Source organism: Suricata suricatta, chromosome 4, assembly GCF_006229205.1.
Source record: "Suricata suricatta isolate VVHF042 chromosome 4, meerkat_22Aug2017_6uvM2_HiC, whole genome shotgun sequence".
NCBI lineage: Eukaryota > Metazoa > Chordata > Mammalia > Carnivora > Herpestidae > Suricata > Suricata suricatta.
In genome coordinates, this window is record NC_043703.1 from 84,123,042 (window position 1) to 84,145,795 (window position 22,754).

Genomic DNA, 22,754 nt, shown 5'->3' on the forward strand with positions numbered 1-22,754 from the left:
TTCCTGAATTTGTCTACATACTGGACTGATCTACCTTGTATTGTTGTTCATAGATACTTATATTGATTTGACTCTTCTCCAAAGAAAAAACTCTTTTAAAACTATTTTAAATATTCTAGGATATTTGATAAATATCATTTATAAAAACCTAAACATATTAAAGTAGTCACTACTATATACTGCACCTTGAGGAGAAAATAAATATGTGTGTGGAGGTAATGCTTTTCACATGCTATGAAAAGATGTTCCCATTAAACATCCTTAGGTCATTAAGAATCTTGTTTTTAAGATGAAAGGCATAGCAGACAGAGCATTATTTTTCCTTTAACTAAAAAATTTTCAAGAGTGTAAGGTATTTAAAAATACCATTATCCTTTCAATTGCATGCCAGAGATTTTACAAGGTGGAATTAGCAGTTTTTATTAATTTTCAGCAATTCAGTTTAAATGTTAAGAAGTACACAATGTTTTCCTAGAGCTCAAAATTAGAAGAAGAAAATAAACTCCTTCTTTTGGTAATAGTACCTACTCATAAGCAAAAAATACATTTATTAATTTATATTTTATATGATAAATATTAAGTTTAAAATATTGAGGTTTAAATAAGGGGAATGGTGTAATTGACTTTTCAGAGGATCCATAAGTGTGTATTTGCTTAAGTCTAATATTTGGATAATTTTACTTAATCTTTTTCAATTAAATAAGACTTAGATTTTTGATGACTCAGTATAGAAAATGTATCCTCAGACAGGCTTAATAAGAGCCCTTTTCTGAAAACGTGACAGGTCCAAAGAGCATAAACTATACCATTTTAATCTTTGCATGTTCTGCCCAACATCACAGCTGACATCCAATAGGAATTTAATAAATGTTCACTGAAAACATGACTTGTAATGCCACTCACCTGAAAGCACTTAACCATGTATGACACAAGCATACCTAGACCAAATGTTAATTCTTTTAGTTGTTATGATAATTTTTAAAATATAAAACAACAGAAACTACAACTTTGAAATTATAAAGTGACAAGGTAAATTTAATCATAATTCAAATACGAGGGGCCAAAGTAAGGAAAATGGTTTATAATTAACAAGATTTTTCTTGTTTCATTCATTTGATACTGAATTACAGTGAAGATATATTTAAATATTTCAAGGCTATTAAAAATAATTTAAAAATAATTTCCTTGGGGTAGAGCAAAAATAATATTTTCATTTTCTAGAAAAGTAATTTTCATTTAAATGTGGTGTTTTTGAATTGCTCTACACTGTTTAGTAATTTATGCAATAAACTAAAATAAATCATGAAAAATCTTCAAGAGAAATACCAGTAAGTAAAACTAGCCATTATTTCAGGAAGTGTTCGTATTAAAATAATCCAGTTAGTAGTAGTAAGAAACCCTTATTAGAAAATGACATCAATATTCTAGACTAAGGAAAAATGTTTTTCCTTTACAAGATATTAACTCAAATTTTGGATAAGTAATATCACATCTGACTTTAGACTTGTGATAAAATTATTTTAAACAATGAGTTGTTTATACTTTATAATTGTAATAGTGATTATTGAAGACAATTTGGATAATGCACAAAGACTAATGCTGTGTGTTTCTTACCACCTAGTTAGGGTTAGGTGTGGGTATAAATGATGACCTCTCTTAGAGTTCAACACAATAGACATTTATTTCACCTTCATGAAGAGGTTCACTGCACACTGTCAAGGAGCTAGGCTTCTTCTGTCCTGATGCTGAGCCACAAAAATCCTTGACCTCATGGCAGACTTCAATATGATGACATCCACATCCCAGATGGCAGAACATAAAAGAGAGCAAATGACAAATGTGGGCTCAGAAATTGCCACTTAGTCATTATATTATCACATCTAGTTGGAAATATCATTGGGACATGCAGCCTTATTTTCTGAATAGACACTTCCTTGCATTTCTATAATAATATGAGAAGGCATAAAGTTTGTTAAGGGAGGGATGCCTGGATGGACTAGTCAGTTAAGGATCTGACTCATGATCTCGGCTCAGGTCATGATCTCACGAGTTCGAGTTTAAGCCCCATGTTGAGCTACACACTCTCAGTGTGGAGCCTGCTTGGGATTCTTTTTCTCCCTCTTTCTCTGTCCCTCACCAGTTTTCGTTCTCTCTCTTTCTCACATTAAGTACATTTAAAAAACAAAATATTTTTAGGGCACCTGGGTGGCTCAGTCAGTTAAGCGTCTACTTCACTTCAGGTCATGATCTCACAGTTTTTGAGTTCGAGCTCCACGTCGGGCTCTGCACTGTCAGATCGGAGCCTGGAGTCTGCTTCAGATTCTGTGTCTCATTTGTTTTCTCCCCTTCGCTCACTTGTGCTGTCTCTCTCTGCCTCTCAAAAACAAATAAATGTAAACATTTTTAAAAATAAATTTAAGCGGTTGGTGGCCATTGGCACAGTGGTTGGTGGTGTTGGCTGGACAGTTGGGGAGGGTTGTTTGGCCTCACACCTGGGATTAGAGTCATTCATAGCAAACTTGTGTCCAGTTCTGTAGAAAGCAGGAACTGTGGCCACCCCAGGCTTCAATGAACATCTGCTTCAGTGTGGTTATTCAGTAGAGAGAGAGGCCAAGCATGAGAGCATGGCCAGACCAAACAGATAGAAGCTGTGAGGAGACCAATTTAGACTTGATTGAAGGGGAATCTTCTGATAAAGAAAGAGCACTTCAGGCAACAAACGCACCCCCAAATGAGAAGGCATCAGTGAACCAGAGAAACACATGCAGTCTGAACAGACAAGGAGTTCTGTGGCTCAACAAGTTCTCTGATGTGGCGGCCTGACTTTAAAGCTTGCCTGAGCGGTCGCGGCAAGATAGCAGAGACGTAGGGAGCTTTGTACTTTTTCTCCTGCCCGCATCTCTAAAACCAGGAAGGACTGAAGCCTTAAGACACTGAACTGCAGAGTCTTGAAGGAAAAGAGTCGGAGTCCGCTAAAAGACAGCCTCGTAGGCTCGTGATTGTGAACTGGGGAAGATAAAAACTGTAGGGAACCGGAGTACAGAGGGGAGGGAGCTCCCTCTGCAGAGAACCACGGAGAGATGAGGGGAAGAGAAAGAGTGGCAGAAACTGCTATAAACTGTCTTTGGAGAAGAGAAAAACCTTGGCTGGAGATGGAGGGATCCTATCATCCCATCAATAACCGCAGAGGGTTTGGCGAGAGATTTTTTTTCTCTACCTGGGGTGCTTTCCTTCATGCCTTGATCCTAGGTGGCGCCAGGAGAAACTGTTCTCCTACTCCCCCTACTTGGACCCCAGCTAGGAAGCTGCCTGGCCTGCAGAAGTACATTTCAGACAATATCTTTAAACTGTGCAGACTAAAATCTGGAAGCGAGGTGGGGTTGGAAATATAAAACTCAGCCCACTGTGGCTATGCCAGAGGCACAGGGAGATCAGACCCAAAAGAGTGAATTGCAATGCTGTGTTACAGAAGGGACTGGAGCACCGCCATTTTTCTCCCCATGACTACCAACTCGGGGCCTTAGGGAATGGCCTGTGGGATCCACAGTGGAGCCGAGACCTTCCTACACCAAACCAAGCCCATCTGTGCTGGAGTGCGGCTTTTTTTTTTTTTTTTTTTTTTTTTTAACAGGAGCCGGGAGCAAGACCACATTGATGCATTGCCATGATCAATTCTTGCTATTCAGGTATATTTTCCCTTGTCTCATTCTTACCTCTCCCCTCCAACTGACAGGGCACTCTGGTCATTGGTTTCCTTAAACAGTCACATCTAGTATATTCTCTTGATGCATATTCTACACTTCCCTCTCTACCTTTCTTTCTCTCTATGGATAATCAGACTATATAGGTTCTTTTGGTAACATTATCTTTGTTCTTTTTCTCCTCATCTCCTACCTTATTTGCCTCTTTCTATCTCAGAATTAAGCCTTTTAATCTCTGCCTGGTCAATGTTCAACTTTGCTTTCTCCCCACCCCTGTCACTTCTCTCTTTGTATACACTCTTACATCAAGACTGCCTCCACCATGCTCTTTACTTGTAACTGGGATTTCTGTTTTTATGCTTTTAGACTGTCCTTTGTCTTTTATTATATTTGTTCCCCTCCCCCTTTTTCTTTTTCCTTTTGGTTTGCTTGTTTGTTTGAATTGTCTGTGCATTTGCATGCTTTTGTTCCCTGTGTGTTTGTCTGTCTGTTTTCTTTTTCAGGGCTACCTCAAGAAACAAGCCAAAGTACACATGGTGGAGAGTCCCAAATATCAATATGAGTAGGGAAATAAAATAACCAAAAGCACAACAATTGAGACCAAGTTACAACATCAAAAGAACACTTCCTAAATGGACAGGACCTGGAAAGTCAATGAGCCTTCTTTAATATAGCAATACTCACAGGTACAGAGTGCAAAACAAGCTTTTAAAACTAACAAGAGACAGAAAGCTAGTGCAAATGATGAAACTGAAAAACTCTCCTGTAAAGAAACTCCAGGAAGAAGTCACAGCTACAGAATGGCTCAAAACAGATATAAGCAACATAACGGGCCAAGAATTTAGAGCAACTGTCATACAATTACTCACTGGGCTTGAAAAAAGCGTGGAAGACATCAGAGAAACTATTGATACATAGACTAGAGACCTTCAAAATAGCTATGACAAGTTTAAAAATGCTTAAAAGTGAGGTGCATAATATAATGGAGGCAGCCACTGCACAGATTGAAGATGAGAGAGGAGAATAAGTGAATTAAAAGACAAAGTTATAGACAAAGAAGAAGCTGAGAAAAAGAGAGATAAACTGATCCAGGAGTAGGAAAATAGAATCTGAGAACTGAGTGATACGATCAAACGGAACAACATCAGTATCATAAGAATTCCTGAAGAGGAAGAAAGAGAGAGAGGTCCTGAAGGGATACTAGACCAAATTATAACTGAGAATTTCCTAAATCTGGGGAAGGTAATAGACATTGAAATCCAAAAGGCACAGAGAACTCCCCTAAGACGTAACTTGAATTGATTTTTGGCAAGACATGTCATAGTGAAACTGGTAAAATATAAGGAAAAATAGAGAATTCTGAAAGCAGCTAGGTATTAAAGGGCCCTAACATACAATGGAAAACCTATCAGAGTGGTTACAGACCTGTCTACTGAAACTTGGCAGGCCAGAAAGGAATGGCAGGAAATCTTCTATGTGATGAACAGAAAAAACATGCAGCCAAGAATCCTTTATCGAGCAAGCCTGTCATCCAGAATAGAAAGAGAGAAAGAGGTTTTCCCAAATAAACAAAAATTGAAAGAATTCATCACCACTAAATCAGACCTACAAGAAATCCTAAGAAGGACTCTATGAGGTAAATGTTGCAAGGAACACAAGGTACCAGAGGCACCACTACAAGCATGAGCACTAATGAGAACACAATGACTCTAAACCCGTATTTTTCAATAATTACACTGAATGCAAATGAACTGAATGCTCCAAGTAAGGGGATGGAGAAATATCTATCATGAGACTGGAAGTTAAAATAAAGCCAGAGTAGCCATACTTGTATCTGACAAACTGGACTTTAAAGTAAAGGCAGTAACAAGAGATGAAGAAGGACATTATATAATAATTACAGGTTCTATCTATCAGGAAGAGCTAACGATTATCGACATCTATGCACAGAATTCGGAAACATCCAAATATGTAAAACAGTTAATCACAAACAGAAACAATCTTATTGAAAAGAATGTGCTAATTTCAGGGAATTTTAATACTCCACTTGTAAGTGTAGCTTACAAGTACAAGCTATTTCTGTAGCAATGGATAGATCAACTAGACAGAAAATCACTAAGGAAACAATGGATCTGAACACACATTGGAACAGATGGATTTGACAGATATATTTAGAACTCTACATCCTGAGGCAATGGAATTAACATTCTTCTCAAGTGCACATGGTACATTCTCCAAGATAGACCACATACTGCGTGCGGCATAAAGCAGCCCTCCATAAATATGAATGCATTGAGATCATACTATGCACACTTTCAGAAACAATGCTATGAAACTTGAAAGCAATAACAGGAAAAGTCTGGAAAATACCCAAAAACATGGAGGTTAAAGTCCACTCTAATAAGGGATGATTGGGCCAATCAGGCAATTAGAGAAGAAATTAAAAATATATGGAAACAAACAAAAATGAAATTACAACAATCCAAATTCTTTGGGATGCAGCAAAGGCAGTCCTAAAAGGAAAGCATATTATGAATCAGGCTTATTTCAAGAAACTAGAAAAACCACAAATAAAAAATTTAACAACACACCTAAAGGAATTAGATGGAGAGCAGCAAAGCACCTCAAACTCAGCAGAAGAGAAATAATAAAGATCAGGGCAGAAATGAACAATATAGAATAATAATAATAAAAAAGTTGAACAGATCAGTGAAACCAAGAATTGGTTTTTTGAAAGAATAAACAAAATTGATAAACCTCTAGCCAGGCTTCTCAAAAAGAAAAGAGAGAGCACCAAAAAACCATGAATGAAAATGGATCTATTACAACCAATCCCTCAGAAATACAAGCAATTATCAGGGAATACTATAAAAAATTATTGCCAACAAACTGGAAAACCTAGAAGAAATGGACAAATTCCTAAACACACATGCACTACAAAATTCAAATTGGAAGAGACAGAAAACTTGAAAAGACCTATAACCAGTGAAGAAATTGAATAACTTATCAAAAATCTTCCAATGAACAAGAGCCCTGGGCCAGATCACTTCCCTGGGGAATTCTACCAAACATTTAAAGAAGAGTTAATGCCCATTCTTCTCAAGCTATTCCAAAATAGAAATATAAGGAAAATTTCAGGACTCATTATATGAAGCCCCCATCACTTTGATTCGCAAACCTGACAGAGACCCAGCAAAAAAAGAGAACTACAGGCCAATACGCTTGATGAATACAGATGCAAAAATACTCAACAAGATACTATCAAATCAAATTCAATAACATATAAAAAGAATTATCCACCATGATCAAGTGGGATTCATTCCTAGGTTACAGAGCTGATTCAAAATTCACAAATCATGGGGCGCCTGGGTGGCTCAGTCGGTTGAGTCTCCGGCTTCGGCTCAGGTCAGATCTCACATTCGTGGGTTCGAGCCCTGCGTCGGGCTCTGTGCTGACAGCTAGCTCAGAGCCTGGAGCCTGCTTCCAGTTCTGTGTCTCCTTCTCTCTCTGCCTCTCCCCCTCTCATGCTCTGTCTCTCTCTGTATCAAAAATAAATAAAACATTTTAAAAAATTAAAAAAAAATTCACAAATCAATCTATGTGATATATCATATTAACAAAATGAAAGGTAAAAACCATTCGATCCTGCCAACAGATGCAGAAAAAGCATTTGACAAAATACAATATCCTTTCTTAATAAAAACCCTCAAGAAAGATTGATTGAAGGAACTTACTTAAACAGCACAAAAGCCACTTATGAAAAGCTCACAGCTAATATCTTCATGGGGTAAAACTGAGAACTTTCCCCCTGAGAGGAAGAACATGTCAGGCATGTCCACATTCACCACTGTTGTTTAACATAGTGCTGGAAGTCCTAGCATCAGGAATCAGATAACAAAATAAAACGAAGCATCAAAATTGGCAAAGATGAAGTCAAACTTTCACTTTTTGCAGATGACATGATACTCTACATGGAAAAACCGACAGATTCCACCAGAAGCCTACTAGAACTGGCCCATAAATTCAGCAAAGTTGTTGGGTACAAAATCAATGTACAGAAATCGATTGCATTTTTATACACCAATAATGAAGCAACAGAAAGAGAAATCAAGAAACTGGTCCCATTCACAATTGCACAAAAAGCCGTAAAATACCTAGGAATAAACCTAACCAACGATGTAAAAGAGCTGTATGATGAAAACTGTATAAAACTTACGAAGGAAATTGAAGAAGACACAAAGAAATGGAAAAACATTCCATGCTCATGGACCGGAGAAATAAACATTTTAAAAATGTCATTATTACCCAAAGCAATTTACGCATTCAATGCAATCCCAATCAAAATTGCACCAGCATTCTTCTCAAAGCTAGAAAAAACTATCCTAAATTTGTATGAACCTCAAAAGGCCCCGAATAGCCAACGTAATATTGAAGAAGAAAACCAAAATGGGAGGCATCACAATCCCAGACTTTGGCCTCTACCACAAAGCTGTCATCATTAAGACACTATGGTATTGGTGCAAAAACAGACACATAGATCAAAGGAATAGAATAGAGAACCCAGAATTGGACCCACACATGTATGGCCAATTAATCTTTGACAAAGCAGGAAAGAGTATCCAATGGAAAAAAGACAGCCTTTTTAACAGGTGGTGCTGGGAGAACTGTAGAGAAACATGCAAAGGAATGTAACTAAATCATTTTCTTACATCATCCAAAAAAAAAAAAAACTCAAAATGGATGAATGACCTGAATGTGAGACAGAAAACCATCTGAACCCTGGGAGAGAAAGCATGAAACAACCTCTTCGATCTCAACCTCAGCAATGTCCTCCTCAACACATCCCCAAAGGCAAGGAAATCAAGAGCAAAAATGAACTATTGGGATCTCATCAAGATAAAATGCTTCTGCACTGCAAAGGAAACAATCAAGAAATAGGCAACTCACAGAATGGGAAAAGATAGTGCAAATGACATCTCAGATAAAGGGCTAGTATCCAAAATCTAAAAGCAACTCACCAAATTCCACACCTGAAAAACAAATAATCCAGTGAAAAAATGGGCAGAAGACATGAATAGACACTTCTCCAAAGAGGACATCCAGATGGCCAATGGAAACACGAAACGATGCTCAGCGTCACTCATCATCTGGGAAATATAAATCAAAACTACACAGAGATACCACCTCATGCCGGTCAGAGTGGCTAAAATGAACATATCAGGAGACTATAGATGATGGCGAGGATGTGGAGAAATGGGCACCCTCTTACATTGTTGGTGGGAACGTAAACTGGTACAGTTGTTCTGGGAAACAGTGTGGAGGTTCCTCAAAAAATTAACAATAGAACTCCCCTATGACCCAGCAATAACACTGCTTAGGGATATACCCAAGGGATACAGAAGTGCTGAAGCTTAGGGGCACATGTACCCCAATGTTCATAGCAGCACTTTCAACAATAGCCAAATCATGGAAAGAGCCTAAATGCCCATCAACTGATGATGGATAAAGAAGAAGTGGTTTATATACACAATGGAGTACTACATGTCAATGAGAAAAAATGAAACCTAGCCATTCTTAGCAACGTGGATGGAACTGGAGGGTGTTATGCTAAGTGAAAATAAGTCAGGCAGAATACAGAAACCATATATTTTCACTCATAAATGTAATAGGAGAAACTTAGCAAAGGACTACGAGGGAGGGGAAGGTGGAAAAATAGTTGAGGGGAGGGAAGGAGGCAAACCATGAGAGACTCTTGAATACTGAAAACAAACCGAGGGCTGATGGGAGAGGGGGAGAGGGGAAGGGGGGTGGTGATGGGCATGGAGGAGGGCACTTGTTGGGAGGAGCACTAGGTGTTACATGGAAATCAACCTGATAGTAAACTATAAAAGAAAAAATAAATAAAATGGAAAAAATTTTTAAAAATGATTGTTAAGAGAAAACTAGCAATCTATGCCACACTGATGATGGCCACATTTAAAATACTAATGTCTGTATTTTTTTGTAAAATTTTATTTTTCTAAATTTTAATTCCAATGTAGTTAACATAGTCATATTATTTTCAGGTGTACAATATAGTGATTCAACAATTGTATATATTACTCAGTGCTCATCAAGATAAGTACATATTTAATCCCCTTCACCTATTTCACCCTTCTGCCCCACTTTCCCTCTAGTAACTGTCAGTTTGTTCCCTATAGTTGAGTTACCCTTTGGTTTGTGTCTTTTTTACCCTTTTGTCTTATTTCTTAAATTCCACATGTATGTGAGGTCATATGGTATTTGTCTCTCTCTGACTGGCTTATTTTGATTAGTGTAATCTCTAGCTCCATCTATGTTGATGCAAATGTCAAGATTTTGTTCCCTTTTATGACTGAATAATATTCTGTTGTGTGTATCATTCCTTTTAATGGCTGAATAATATTCTATTGTATCAATCTTTTTAATGGCTGAATAATATTCCAGTGTGTATATATATATATATATATATATATAATATATTTTTATGTTTTATGTACATGCATATGCATGAATATATAATATCTATTTGTTTTTGTGTTTATGTATATATATGTGTGTATATATATATATACATATATATATATATATATACATGTATGTGTGTGTGTATATATAATATCTTCTTTATCCACTCATCTGTCGATGGACACTTGGGCTTCTTCCATATTTTAGCTATTGTAAATAATGCTGCAGTAAACATAAGTGTGCATATATCCCTCTGAATTAGTGTTTTCATATTTTTTGGGTAATACACAATAATGTGATTACTAAATCATAGGTAGTTCTGTTTTTAATTTTTTGAGGAATTTTCATATTGTCTTTCACAGTGGTTGCACCAGTTTGCCTTCCCACCAACAGTGCATGAGAGAAGGTAAACAAAGGTAAAAATAAACTGTTGGAACCACATGAAAAAAAAGCTTCTGCACACGAAAGGAAGCAGCCAACAAAACCAAAAGACAACCTCTGAATGGGAAAAGATATTTGCAAGTCACATATCTGATAAAGGATTAGTATCTAATACATATAAAGAATTTATATAACTCAATACACCCAAAAAACCAAATAATCAAATTAAAAATGGGAAGAAGACATGAACAGACATTTCTCCAAAGAAGACCTACAGATGGCCAACAGGTACATGAAAAGATGCTCAACATCACTCATCATCAGGGAAATGCAAATCAAAAGTGCTATGAGATATCACCTCACACCAGTCAGAATGGCTAAAACCAAATCAGGAAACAAATGTTGGCAAGGATGTGGAGTGAAAGAAACCCTTAGTGTCTCTATATTCAATTTGTTCTATATTAATATGTGCATGGTTTTATGTAACATCAAGAGATATCCTGAAATGATTTTCAAATTTAATTTAACTGACTAATATTCTTCAATGATAAACATTCCATATTATGGATAGGCCTTAACATAAGCAAATTCCTAATTTTGAACAATCTGCCTTTCTCAATACTGTGTCAAAATAATAAACTTGCAATGATAAACTTTATTTTAGTGAATTTTTTTATATGTTTTGTCATGCCTTTATAGTGGAATATAGATTCCTATATCGTAAAAAGGAATACTTACATTAAACATATTTTTTTAAATCAGTTGTCAGGTCACTCAATTTATACCTTACAACCTGGGATTATGTCACGCTTTTAAATTATAAACCAATTAAAATGTTAAAATGTAGTACTATTTGTAGATATAAAATCAATCACTTTTGTTGCATTCTGATTAACTTTTATTTACATATAAAAAGTAAACTTCTATTTGAATAAGAATTACCCTTTCCATTAATTAAATTCTTTTAGACGTTGCAAACTAAAATTTTAAATTTAATTTATTTGATGTTTTTAAAATTTATAACAGCAGAGTTAGAAATCTAACATAATGATTCTTCATAAATACTTAAACAACCCCCTTTAAAACTAACAAATAAATGTCTTAAGCACTTCATAAATCTTTTCAAAAATTAAATAATAATTATAATTATGTTACTATCATACTACTTACTAAAAATATTTTTTTGTATAGTTTCCTGGGATCTTACATATTCTCTTAGTATCAAGGTGAACTCAAGTTACCATTTTATCTGAAATGTAGATGTTCAAATCATCACAGTGTTCTATATATCATTAAAACAGAAGAAACAAAGCAAAACAAAAACTAAAGATTTCCCTCATCCTCAGGTATGTGTAAAATGATACTACACCATCCAATGGATTTATATTTTAGACCTGACATCCACAGTAAAATGTGACACATAAAGATAAGAATTAATAGATGTGGTGGCTTCTTGCCCTTCAGTATATGAATATATCCTTTAGTAGAATGAGAAAAAATACTACCCTTCATACTGAAGTACACTATTTTATGATTTACATAATGTTATATTACACTCACTACTTTTCTTCTTCATTATGCATGCATACCTCAACCTCCATTATACACTGAACTAAAACTGATATTCTAGAAGGTACCAGTGACTTGGAGAGGCAGATTAATGCCCCTGATTATTGTTATGTCCTAATCCTCAGGGCCTGTTAATATGTTCTCTTATATGGTGATGGGGCTTTCCAGATGTGATTAAAATTATGGATCTTGAGATGGGTAGATTATCTTGGATTATCTGGGTGAGTCCAATCTAATCTCAATAATCCATAAGTATGAAGAATTTTTCAGGGTGTGGTCAGGAAAAGAGAGATTTAATGATGAAAGAAGAGTCAAAGAGATTCAGTGTTGCTGGCCTTGAAAACATAGTGAGGGGATTACTAACCAAGGAATGCAGGTGGCTTCTAGAAATTAGAAAAGGCAAAGAAACAAATTCTTCTCTAGAGCCTGCAGAAAGAAATGATGCCCTACCAATACTTTACATTTAACCTAGTGAGACAGGGGTCAGGTTTCTGACCCGTAATTTGTTACAGTAGCAAATGGAAGCTAACAGTGAACTCTATAGTACCAAACCCAATGGTTTAATCCGGGCAAAATTCTTATGCTCTCTCATATCATCACATGATACCTTTATTTGAATACCAATCATATTATAATCTCCCATTTGACTATTTCTCCTTCAATAAACTCCCAGTGAACAGAAACTGTACCTTGTTTAAGATTGTCTTCAGCACCGTGGACAGTACTCAAAGGTTGAATTAATATCTTTTCCAAGTTTTCATTCCCATCAACTTCTGTACCTGTTGACCCAGTTAAACACTTGTTAATTAATTTAACTCCCACAAATATTTGAAAGACTATTATACACAAATTTTAGTTGTTTAGGGATGTAAATTGGCATGAAACAACCTCTGCCTCCAAGGCATTTGTAAATCTTGTAGATAGATTGGGAGCTCAATAGCTAATTAAGTAAATTGGTAGATTAGACCACAAAATATCTAATCAAGAATAACTATGCCAAAGAGGAGAAAAGGTACTGGGTGAGGGGAAACAAAGTTCCAATAATGGAATCCAGAGAATGTGAACATAATCTAATCACTGTTAATCTTGCTAGTTATCTCATATATAATCTCATGCAGTAGTTCTTCTCACTGTATTCCTACAATGTTAGTCTGGGTCTCATCCATTCTTCAGTGTACTTTCCTACCAAAGTATACAATAGCTCAAAAATTCTTTCCCTCTTCTCATGTGTCTAGCTTTCAAAAGTATTTATTAGTATTATTCTCTAGTCTGAAACTATGTTTGAGTAAATTTTATTTGGCTGGTTCCTATTCTGTTCCCACTCCACATCCTTTTGTTCAAGTTATGAGCTTCTGCATAGAGTTTATTTTTTCCTTGACTTAATTCTAACTATTAGCTAGTTCCTTCATAGGACTGGGATTCTCTGCCTTTCTTTAATCATCCCTGATGAGCTGGTACTGAAAGAAATGGCTGGTTCCAATTACTCATGAAAAGCCTTCCAGATGCAGACCGCATGGACAGACACTATTCCACCTGTGGCTCAGGGCTATGTTATGCATTTTTGTAATATTAAGACGCACTACTCAACTCAACCTGGAATTAATTGGAATGACTCTATTTTGTTTTCTCCCACCTCCAAAAAAAAAAAAAAGATTCTCAGCATATGCTACTGGACAATTTCCATGAGCCTATTGTTTCTCTGGGCAGTTTTTAGTGCCATGTTCTAGCTGTTTCCTTCTGCCCAGTTGAAAATAATAACACAAAGACTAACCAGATTTTGCTGTCACAGCTATGGTAGATAAATGACCCTATAAGACTAAGATCACTTTACTACTAATTCATTCATGGATTATGATGAAAAACAAGTGAAACCATTGAATTTAACCTTAGTAATCATGACTTTTATGATATATTCCCAACTTACCTTCCAAATCTCTCCTGTGTCACCCATATGTATCACCTGCATTCCCACTAAGCCCTAATATTTACTCTCTTCTGAGGAATCTCTTGTTCTCTGTCCCCAGAATATCCTTCTCAATAATTTCCATCATTCTTTCTTTATGTCTTATAATAATTCCTAATTTTGATGGCCTCTCCTTGAAGCTAGTTACCAATAACCCTTATTTTACATTCCTATACTTACTTCTGGGAGATATATTACAGTATATGATATGGGGGTGTGTCTATTAACAGAATTTTCTCATTCCAGATTTCCCAAATTACATTGTAACTTTTTTGATTCTCAGACCTTATAGGATAGAATGAAATAGAATAGGATAGGATAGGTTTGAATTAAGTTTGGCTGTGGCAGAAAAACAAAAATAACTGTGGCTGAAATGAAATAGCAATGTACTTGTATTTCTTATGCATGTTCACAGCTCAGTGGTATTGAGTGAGTAATGCTCTACAAGGGCTGAGTCCCACTACCCTTCCATAAGTGCTTTCCATAATTGACCTTTATTTGCAAGGTGACCTCATAATGTATCATAGCCATTCTCTTTCCAGTCAGGAAGACTGTGTTTGATACAGCAGTAAATAAAAAGAGACAATGACTTTTAATGGCATGTATGCTTTTAATGATATTTTTAGGGGTGCCTGGATGGTTCAGTTGGTTAAGTATTCAACTTTGGCTCAGGTCATTATCTCATGGTTTTTGAGTTTGAGCCTTGCATTGGGCTCTGTGCTGGCAGCTTGGAGCCTGCTTTGGATTCTGTGTCTCCTACCCCTCCCCCATTTGTGCTCTCTGTCTCTCAAAAATAAAATAAATTTTAAAATATATTTTTAGCAGTTTTAAATATTATTTACACATGGCCCATTATCAGAACTGAGTCACATGACTGCCATAACAGAGTTCGACTTCTTTTTCTTATGTTCACTGCTCACAATTCTTAAGCCTCACGTCTCCCTCTTGCCTTTCAGGCTTTTTGGCATTAATGAGAAAGCACGAGTGCTCCCTCCTTTGGTTCTGGTGGGAGGTTCAAACTCAAAAATCCTCTGCCCATGCATGGGAATCATCATTCCAGCCCCACTGACAACCAATACAACAATTTCAAGACAATATCTCTTTACCACCATTTCACTCACTTTTTAGACCTGCCCTAGAGTCACCCATCTCCCTCCTCTGCCCAGAAAGCCTCACTATGTGAGTAATACATCTTTTCACACACACCCTTAGTGCATATAGACAACAGCATCTATTTTGGCATCTGAAGCAAATTTGGGGTGGTGTGTCATCATGTTTCTGCAAATACCCAGCAAAGAACACTGAAAAATGTAAACTTTTGTTGTGGGCCATTTTGCACCCAACAAAAATCTGGTGGTTCTATTATGAAAGGAGATGGGGGGAAGCTGATACCAGCAACTAGCAGTTTATTTGGCACATCTTTACTTTGTATACAATAATGATACTCTGCATTGAGTAAATTTTCAGTACATAACCATTACAATTATTGTATTTTTATAGATATTTTAATTATAGCTTTAATGTGTATATAATGTGGTGGCTTGTATTAGATTCTTCTGCAGTTGAGCAGAGAACATTCACCAAGTTAAAATATTTTTACCCAAAAAAAAAATATTTTTACCCACACATAAAAACATACACAATGGTGCTCAAAATACCTCTTCTTACACTTTAAGATAAAACTGGCACAGAACATGCCAGAATGATTCACATTATGAGTCAAAGAGGCTTATTCAGGAGGACAAGAAGACTCTAGGATGTACATACACATCAGCTCATTGGTGGAAGACATCATTGATACACCTATCAACATTTTATAACTAAATGTAAGTTTTAATAAATGTTTGCTTTAGAAATAATGTGACTTGGATGTGCTATACGTATCAATTTTAAGGAAATTCTTAATTTATTATTCACCAAACTTGTAAATATGTTCATATCAATTAACTTAAATCTTAATATTTATTTCATGTATCCTATTTGTCACCTGGATACCTTCATTAGTAGGCTAACTGCTAAACCACTACTTTCTTCTTTAGTAGGAGCTAACTTATTTATTTGATTTCATTGAATTTGTTATTTCATTAAATAATAACTTATTTCCTTGATTCCAAACTCACTTAGAAAGCAATTTTGACACCTCTTAAACTACATTGCTTTGTAAAAGCAGTAATGTATAATCACTTAGTTTGTAGTGCTTTTTCTCTCTACTAAAACATAAAATCAATAATGTGGTAATATTAGATAGGTTCTTTTGATTACTTGAGATAATGCTATCCTTGGACAATAGTCAACAGTCCATAGACATTGAAACTTTGAAAACAAGATGCTCTAGGCCAAGGGATGTCTCATTTTGTAAAAAAAAAAAAAAAAAAAAAGAATCTCAAATCAACATTTCCCTATCGCTGCTCAGCATCTCACTTCAGTTGGTCATTTAATGGTTCACAGCCCAAGCAGAAATATATGTGAGGAAAGTGTTGTAGTGGACAATTTACAATAACTGCTTTCTAATTTATTCTCAAATAGTAGAACTATGTAGAAATACCTATGCTCAAGAAAGGTCATCTGTACCTCTGAAATGAGTGAGTCAAGATACATTTTCAACTTTATTAAGCAGGAGAAGTACAATCAAGTTTTACTGGTCTTTTGACCTATAAGAATTTAAGACCCACCATTGCAGAGGCTTTATTTTAGGATAACATAGCAGGCAATTTTTTGTGCCCCTCAAAACATTGCTGGGGACACATAAAAAGCTCTAAAAATATACACACCATTAAACAATAGATACATTTTTACCTGGGCTTATTTTCAGCTACGTGAAATAGTAAATCCAACTCTAGGGGCCTAAAATAACAAGGGGTGATTTTTGGGTCTCATTTAGTGGCTCTGCCATCATCACTTCCCATATTACATATTTCCTGCTGTTACCCATACTTTTCTACAGTTTTGATGTCATGTTCAAGCCTGTTATTTCCTCATTGCAAAATGGTGTGCAGTTCCACCAGACTACATCATGACTGGGCTTGAGTATATGCTCCCTGTCATCTTATCATAGTATCTAAATAGTTTAGTTAAAAAACTTAATCTGATGAAATAATCAGAGGATAGCTTCTCTGAGTCATTGATTTGACACTGACAGAAATGTTTTATGTGGAAAGTATGGAGCATGCAGGCAGGCGGTTCTATTTCAAGAAGAAAACAACTATATAAACCAAGATATAAAATATTCATCCTCATGCTGCTACGATTGTTGGGATTCAGGTGGAAATATGTTAGCAGACTTGTGTTATTTAGACAAATATTACATAAAATCTGTTTTATTTTATTTTTTAAGAGAGAATGTGTGCATGCACATACATAAATGGGGGAGGGCCAGAGGGAGAGGGAAGGAAAGAATCTTAAGCAGGTTCCAAGTTCAGCATAGAGCCCAGGGCAGGGCTTGACCTCTGGACCATGAGATCATGACTTGGACCGAAATCAAGTTTTGGCTGCTTAACCAACTGAGCCACCAAAGGGCTCTATAAAATCAATTTTATAATCTGGTTTAAAAAAATAAACTCTTCCCAAAAAGAAAGAAAGCAAGCAAACTAGAAGAAGAAAGTCACAGAGGAAAAAGTGAAGAAAACAACAGAGAGAAGAAAAATCTGTAGAAGAGGGGAAAATAGAAATCCAAGCAGGTTAATAAGTTCTGTCATCATGAAATGACATTAAGGGTTTCCCCCAAATTAAGAAGAATTAACAATGATGATGAGGCTAACAACCAGAGAATGCATCCTATGAAAAGAATAGTTTGCAAGTGGTTTTGATGAAAATTTATGAAATGCAAATGCCCAATCGGATGAACCATGGCTAGAATCATAATGCTTACAAAATCTGTGTTCCTATAAATGTACTGACTCTGTCTGAGGAAACTGCATGTTTAAGGAAAAGTGATTGTCTGCATGGAGTCTAGGAAAAAAAGATGATCTAAAGAACAAACAATTGGCCATCTGTCTCCAGCCTTCTTCCTGGTATAGAATTCTCTAAGAAGCTGAAAAAAAGTCTCCAGTCAGCTTAAAAGTTCTATCTCTTATTGAAAATTAATAAAATGGAATATGATGTATGTGTACAAAAAATAAGAAGCAAAAACACCCTACATGTATTCTACCTACCTGTATTCATCAAGTTAAGGTGTCAGGTTTGGATGATTATTGGTTAGCCACAAAATATTTTCCAAAAATGGATGCTAGATGTCAGAAAATATTCCATCAGTTGTGAAACCTCATTTGCAGTTCCATCAAAGAAGCTCTGCTTTGTATCTTTTAAGCTTTCTGGGAATGAATACACATATGTATGGTTGTGTTAGGCTGAATAACTGCTTTTCTTTTATTTCAATACTGATACCTTCTAAGTACATTGAAGTTAGTGCCATATTGCTATTATCAGGAATTATTTGAGGTAAAATGCTATAGAATGATTGATATAGAAGCTGGAATTTAAAAATGCTGTTTTAAAAACCGCTGCCATTGCAGTATAATGCAGAAATATGTGTAAACTACTATCTTAGAGTTCCTAAAGGCAGTTATGAAATAAATATAAAGGAATATTAACATACCATAGGATTGCCCTTATTGACAGGTTTATAATGGCAGAAAACTCAGAACTATCTAATGGATTGGTTTCCAATGTCAATACTACGTAAGAAAGGGACTTCACAGTGAGATATTTAAAGCCATTACTGATGATACTCTACAATTAATGGAGACCACCCTTCCATCTTCTTTTTTCTAAAGTAGCGAATGTCGACAAAATTGAAGCATTTTATGTTTCATTCTAGAATATAACATTTTTAAAAGCCTATTTCCTTTCTGCACTCTTCCCTCTGATAATAGACATGCAGCAGCAGCATTTGAAAACTTTCCTATTGACTAGCTTAATTCCGTCTCTAGACCTCATTTTCTTATCTCTATAAAGTAGATATTAACACTTAATTCATAGGCTTGTGTGAGAATTCAATTATAAGTGTTAATGTAATTTAAAAGATTAGCAGAATGTCTGGGGCATCAGAATGTGCTTGATAAATGCTGGCTATTACAATATATGTTTATGATTATTTCAATTTTGTTGAGTTACAAATCTCTTTCCAAGTCCAGAAAAATTCACCTGAAAATAATATTTTTTTCAGCCAGCATCTTTAATGTCTCAAGTATTCACCAAAAAAAAAAAAAAAAAAGGTAGAATATTTCGTTAGTGTGTTCACTTTTCATGGCGGCTGCAGCAAGCAAAAGTCTAAAACCAAGGTATCAGCTAGCTTGCCTTGCTCTTGAGGCTCCATTTCCTTATCTTTTCAGTGGTCAAAGGCCACCTGCATTTCTCGATTCTGGACCCCTTGTTCGCATCCCTCCAATCTGTGTCTTCCGTCATCTCATCTCCTCCTACTGACCCCAATCCTCCTGTTTCCCTCTATGAAGACTCTTGTGATTATATCAGTTCCACCCAGATAATGCAGGATAATCTTCTCATTTCAAGATCCTTAATTTAATCACATCTGTGAAGTCATTTATCACGTAAAGTACATATTCACGGGTTATGGGGATTAGGACACAGACATCCTAATACCTACATGGGGCATCTTTGGGGGGTCATCATTTAACCTACCACAATCTATATTGTTTGTAGTCTAATTCTACAAAAAGATCTACAGTAGTTCCCGTGGAATGTATTTGCCATCATTCCCACCACATGTTCCTCTTGTCATAGGCTAGCTAAGGCAATCCTTATCCCCCATTTTGCTAACTTGTTATAACTTTAAGAAAAAGAAATGGATGAAAAAATAGGAAAAAGATAACACTAACCATCCTTTATTACACTCTTGTTTTGAAAAGTTAACTCTCTCATATTTCATTCCTATAATAAATAATTAGAACTAAATAAAAGTGTTTTTTAATAAAAATAAAAACAAAGGGGAAATCTCTCTTATTCATAGATAGTATGAAATCTCCTTTAGAATGCATCACTTCCATGGATACATCAACATTTCTTTGTAAATTTGCAATTCCCTTTTTCACTGACTTTCCCACCTGCCTCCTATTCCATCCACATTTTATACAGTAAAAGAAAGACCTAATAGATTATCAAGGGAAATGCACTCACCAGCCATTATAAGTGGTTTTTAATATTTATACAGCTTTTACAAATTCAAAAAGAAAGTTATTCCTAATGCCGTGATACCAGCATTTCTGGATTCTTTTTGTAATTGTGTTTCTATTTTTTAAATAGAAACACTTATTGATTTTAGAGTCCATGTGTCAGTCTCAGCATCATGTGACTAACATATTCTTTGCATGTTTTCCCTCAGGAAGCCAAAATGGTAATATGAAGCAGTAGAAGAGGGAAATGGAATTTTATAAGTGAATCCCAAGAATGGAGAACTCACCAAACACTTGAAGGGGTAGGGATTGTATTTTCCTACCCATCCTGCCCTGTCACTTTCCATCCAAGTGCTGGATCTGTTAGCAAAAAGGTAAGGATTAAACACAATTTTCTGTCTCCCACCAACACTCAATTCTTCAGCTATTTATTAATGTTTAGAAGTAGGTATATTTAGAATCACATTGATAGATGAAATTCCATATTTTTCACAGTTGTCTCTGGCTGATCAGATGGAGGGTTTGTCATAGCACGGTGGGGAGAAACCAGAATACAACATTATTTGGCCCTTTATCTAAACACTTGCATTATTTACTATTTGTGCTTAAGGTGCAATTGTTTGGCTTAGTGTCTTGAAAATAGCATACTACTAATTTAAAGTTCAGAAATTGATTCTATGTTAATAGTCTAATTATTTTATATGGTCAAGATAGTTTAGGGAAATACATACATCTATTATTTTGTTGATTTATATTGTGATAGAGGTTTTATGATGTGACGCAAATTATCTTTGACTTGCTAGTGCATAAATGGACATTCTGAGAATGAAGTCTAAAAAGTCACTGTGTATTTCAGTGGACTTTCTCTACCATATAAAATTGTCCTAGTGTATAAAAATAATACAAACTTATGGTGTTTGAAATATCATCATCCTTATGTTCCAGGTAAGAAAATCAAATCTCAAAAAGGTTGTGAAACTTGCCTAAGATCCCACATTTGGGATGTGGCAGAGACAGGCCTGGGTCTACTGATTCCAGATACAGACTTTTTCAGCACCACACTATGTCTCTTCTCTTATACTCTTCTTTTCCTTTCTCATTTGTAAATTATTTTAATGTTTATTTATTTTTTGAGAGCGTGAGTAGGGGAAGGGAAGAGAGAGAAGGAGGCACAGAATCTGAAGGAGGCTCCAAACTTTGAGCTGCCTCGACTTGGGGCTTGAACTCACGGACCACGAGATCATGACCTGATCTGGAGTCAGATGCTTAAATGACTGAGCCACGCAGGTGCTCCTGTAAATTATTTTATATCACTACTAATTGTTGATGCTAAGAATTTCTAAGCCATGTTATTTACCAATTAATGATCCTATGCTTTAATTCATTGAATTAATCTACAGATTAATAATCTACAGATTATCAAGGACACATACATGCTCGTACACAATATTCTGTGGGGCAGAGTTCATGGTTCTTGGTGGTTGGTCTCCAAGGCAATGACTTCCCTTGTGCTCTTTCATAAAGCTTCCCACGTGCCTCCCCATCCAACGTGAGCATACAGTTTCCACCCCACACCAAAGGTTCAGTGTAGTGGAAACTTAAAAGTTAGAGACTATAGGTGAAAATTAGGAGGCCAAAAACTGTCCTTGTTGATGTCAAATTTTGGAGAAAAGCTTGTTGACTACCCAGAGATGTCCACTCTCACAGAGACATGTGCTGGCAGAATAAATCCTGGAGATCGAGAGGAGAGTAATGAAACATGAGGCCAAGGAAATAGTTGCTAAAAGTCGGGATCGAACAAGGGAGCTAAAGCATGGTTGAAATCATTAGAAATAAAAAGAAAGCACAGCAACATGGAAAACAAATTGGCATGATTCACCCATCGGGATTGTGAAACTGGCTCCAGCTTAATTAAGTTGAATCCCCATGCACCTAAACCGTAGGCATTTGGAAGGGAACTAAATGTGAGCTTTTGAAAAATATGACTCTGTGTGCGTGTGTGTGTGTGTGTGTTAATTTTTTTTTAACATTCGTTCATTTTTGAGAGACAGAGAGAGACAGAACACAAATGGGGAAGGGGAAGAGAGAGAGAGAGGGAGACACAGAATCCAGAGCAGGCTCCAGGCTCTGAGCTGTCAGCACAGAGCCCAATGTGGGGTTCAAACTCACACACCATGAGATCATGACCTGAGCCGAAGTCTGACTCTTAACAGAGTCACCTCAACTTTGTATGTTTTTAAAGACAAGTCATGATTAACAAATTTATCAAGAATAGTCAGTACTTAAAGAGTTTAGAGGAATTGTAGAGTAACATTATTTTATGTAAAGCAAAAAATAAAGTAGTATGTGTAAAACCATTTTGTAAGTTTTAAAATGCTTTCCATAAACACACATATGGATTATGAAATAATATCTATGAATAGAAAACTTTAATTAGTTATGCCTCATTTTTAGTGTAAAGTCTATCACAGGGAGTAGTTAGTATCAGTCTTGAGATCCATGGTTTGCTTATGAAAGTCTTTCTGT

The 22,754-nt window shown here is 35.9% G+C and overlaps 1 long non-coding RNA gene across 1 annotated transcript; it reads right to left on the bottom strand.

Moving 5' to 3' along the window:
• Window positions 1-1,705: 1,705 nt before the first annotated feature.
• LOC115288958 lies at window positions 1,706-18,322 on the bottom strand. Its single transcript, XR_003907297.1, has 3 exons — window positions 18,252-18,322; window positions 12,827-12,916; window positions 1,706-1,778 (listed from the first exon to the last, which is right to left on the bottom strand). It is a non-coding gene; the product is annotated as an uncharacterized LOC115288958 (long non-coding RNA).
• Between the last annotated feature and the right edge of the window lie 4,432 nt (window positions 18,323-22,754).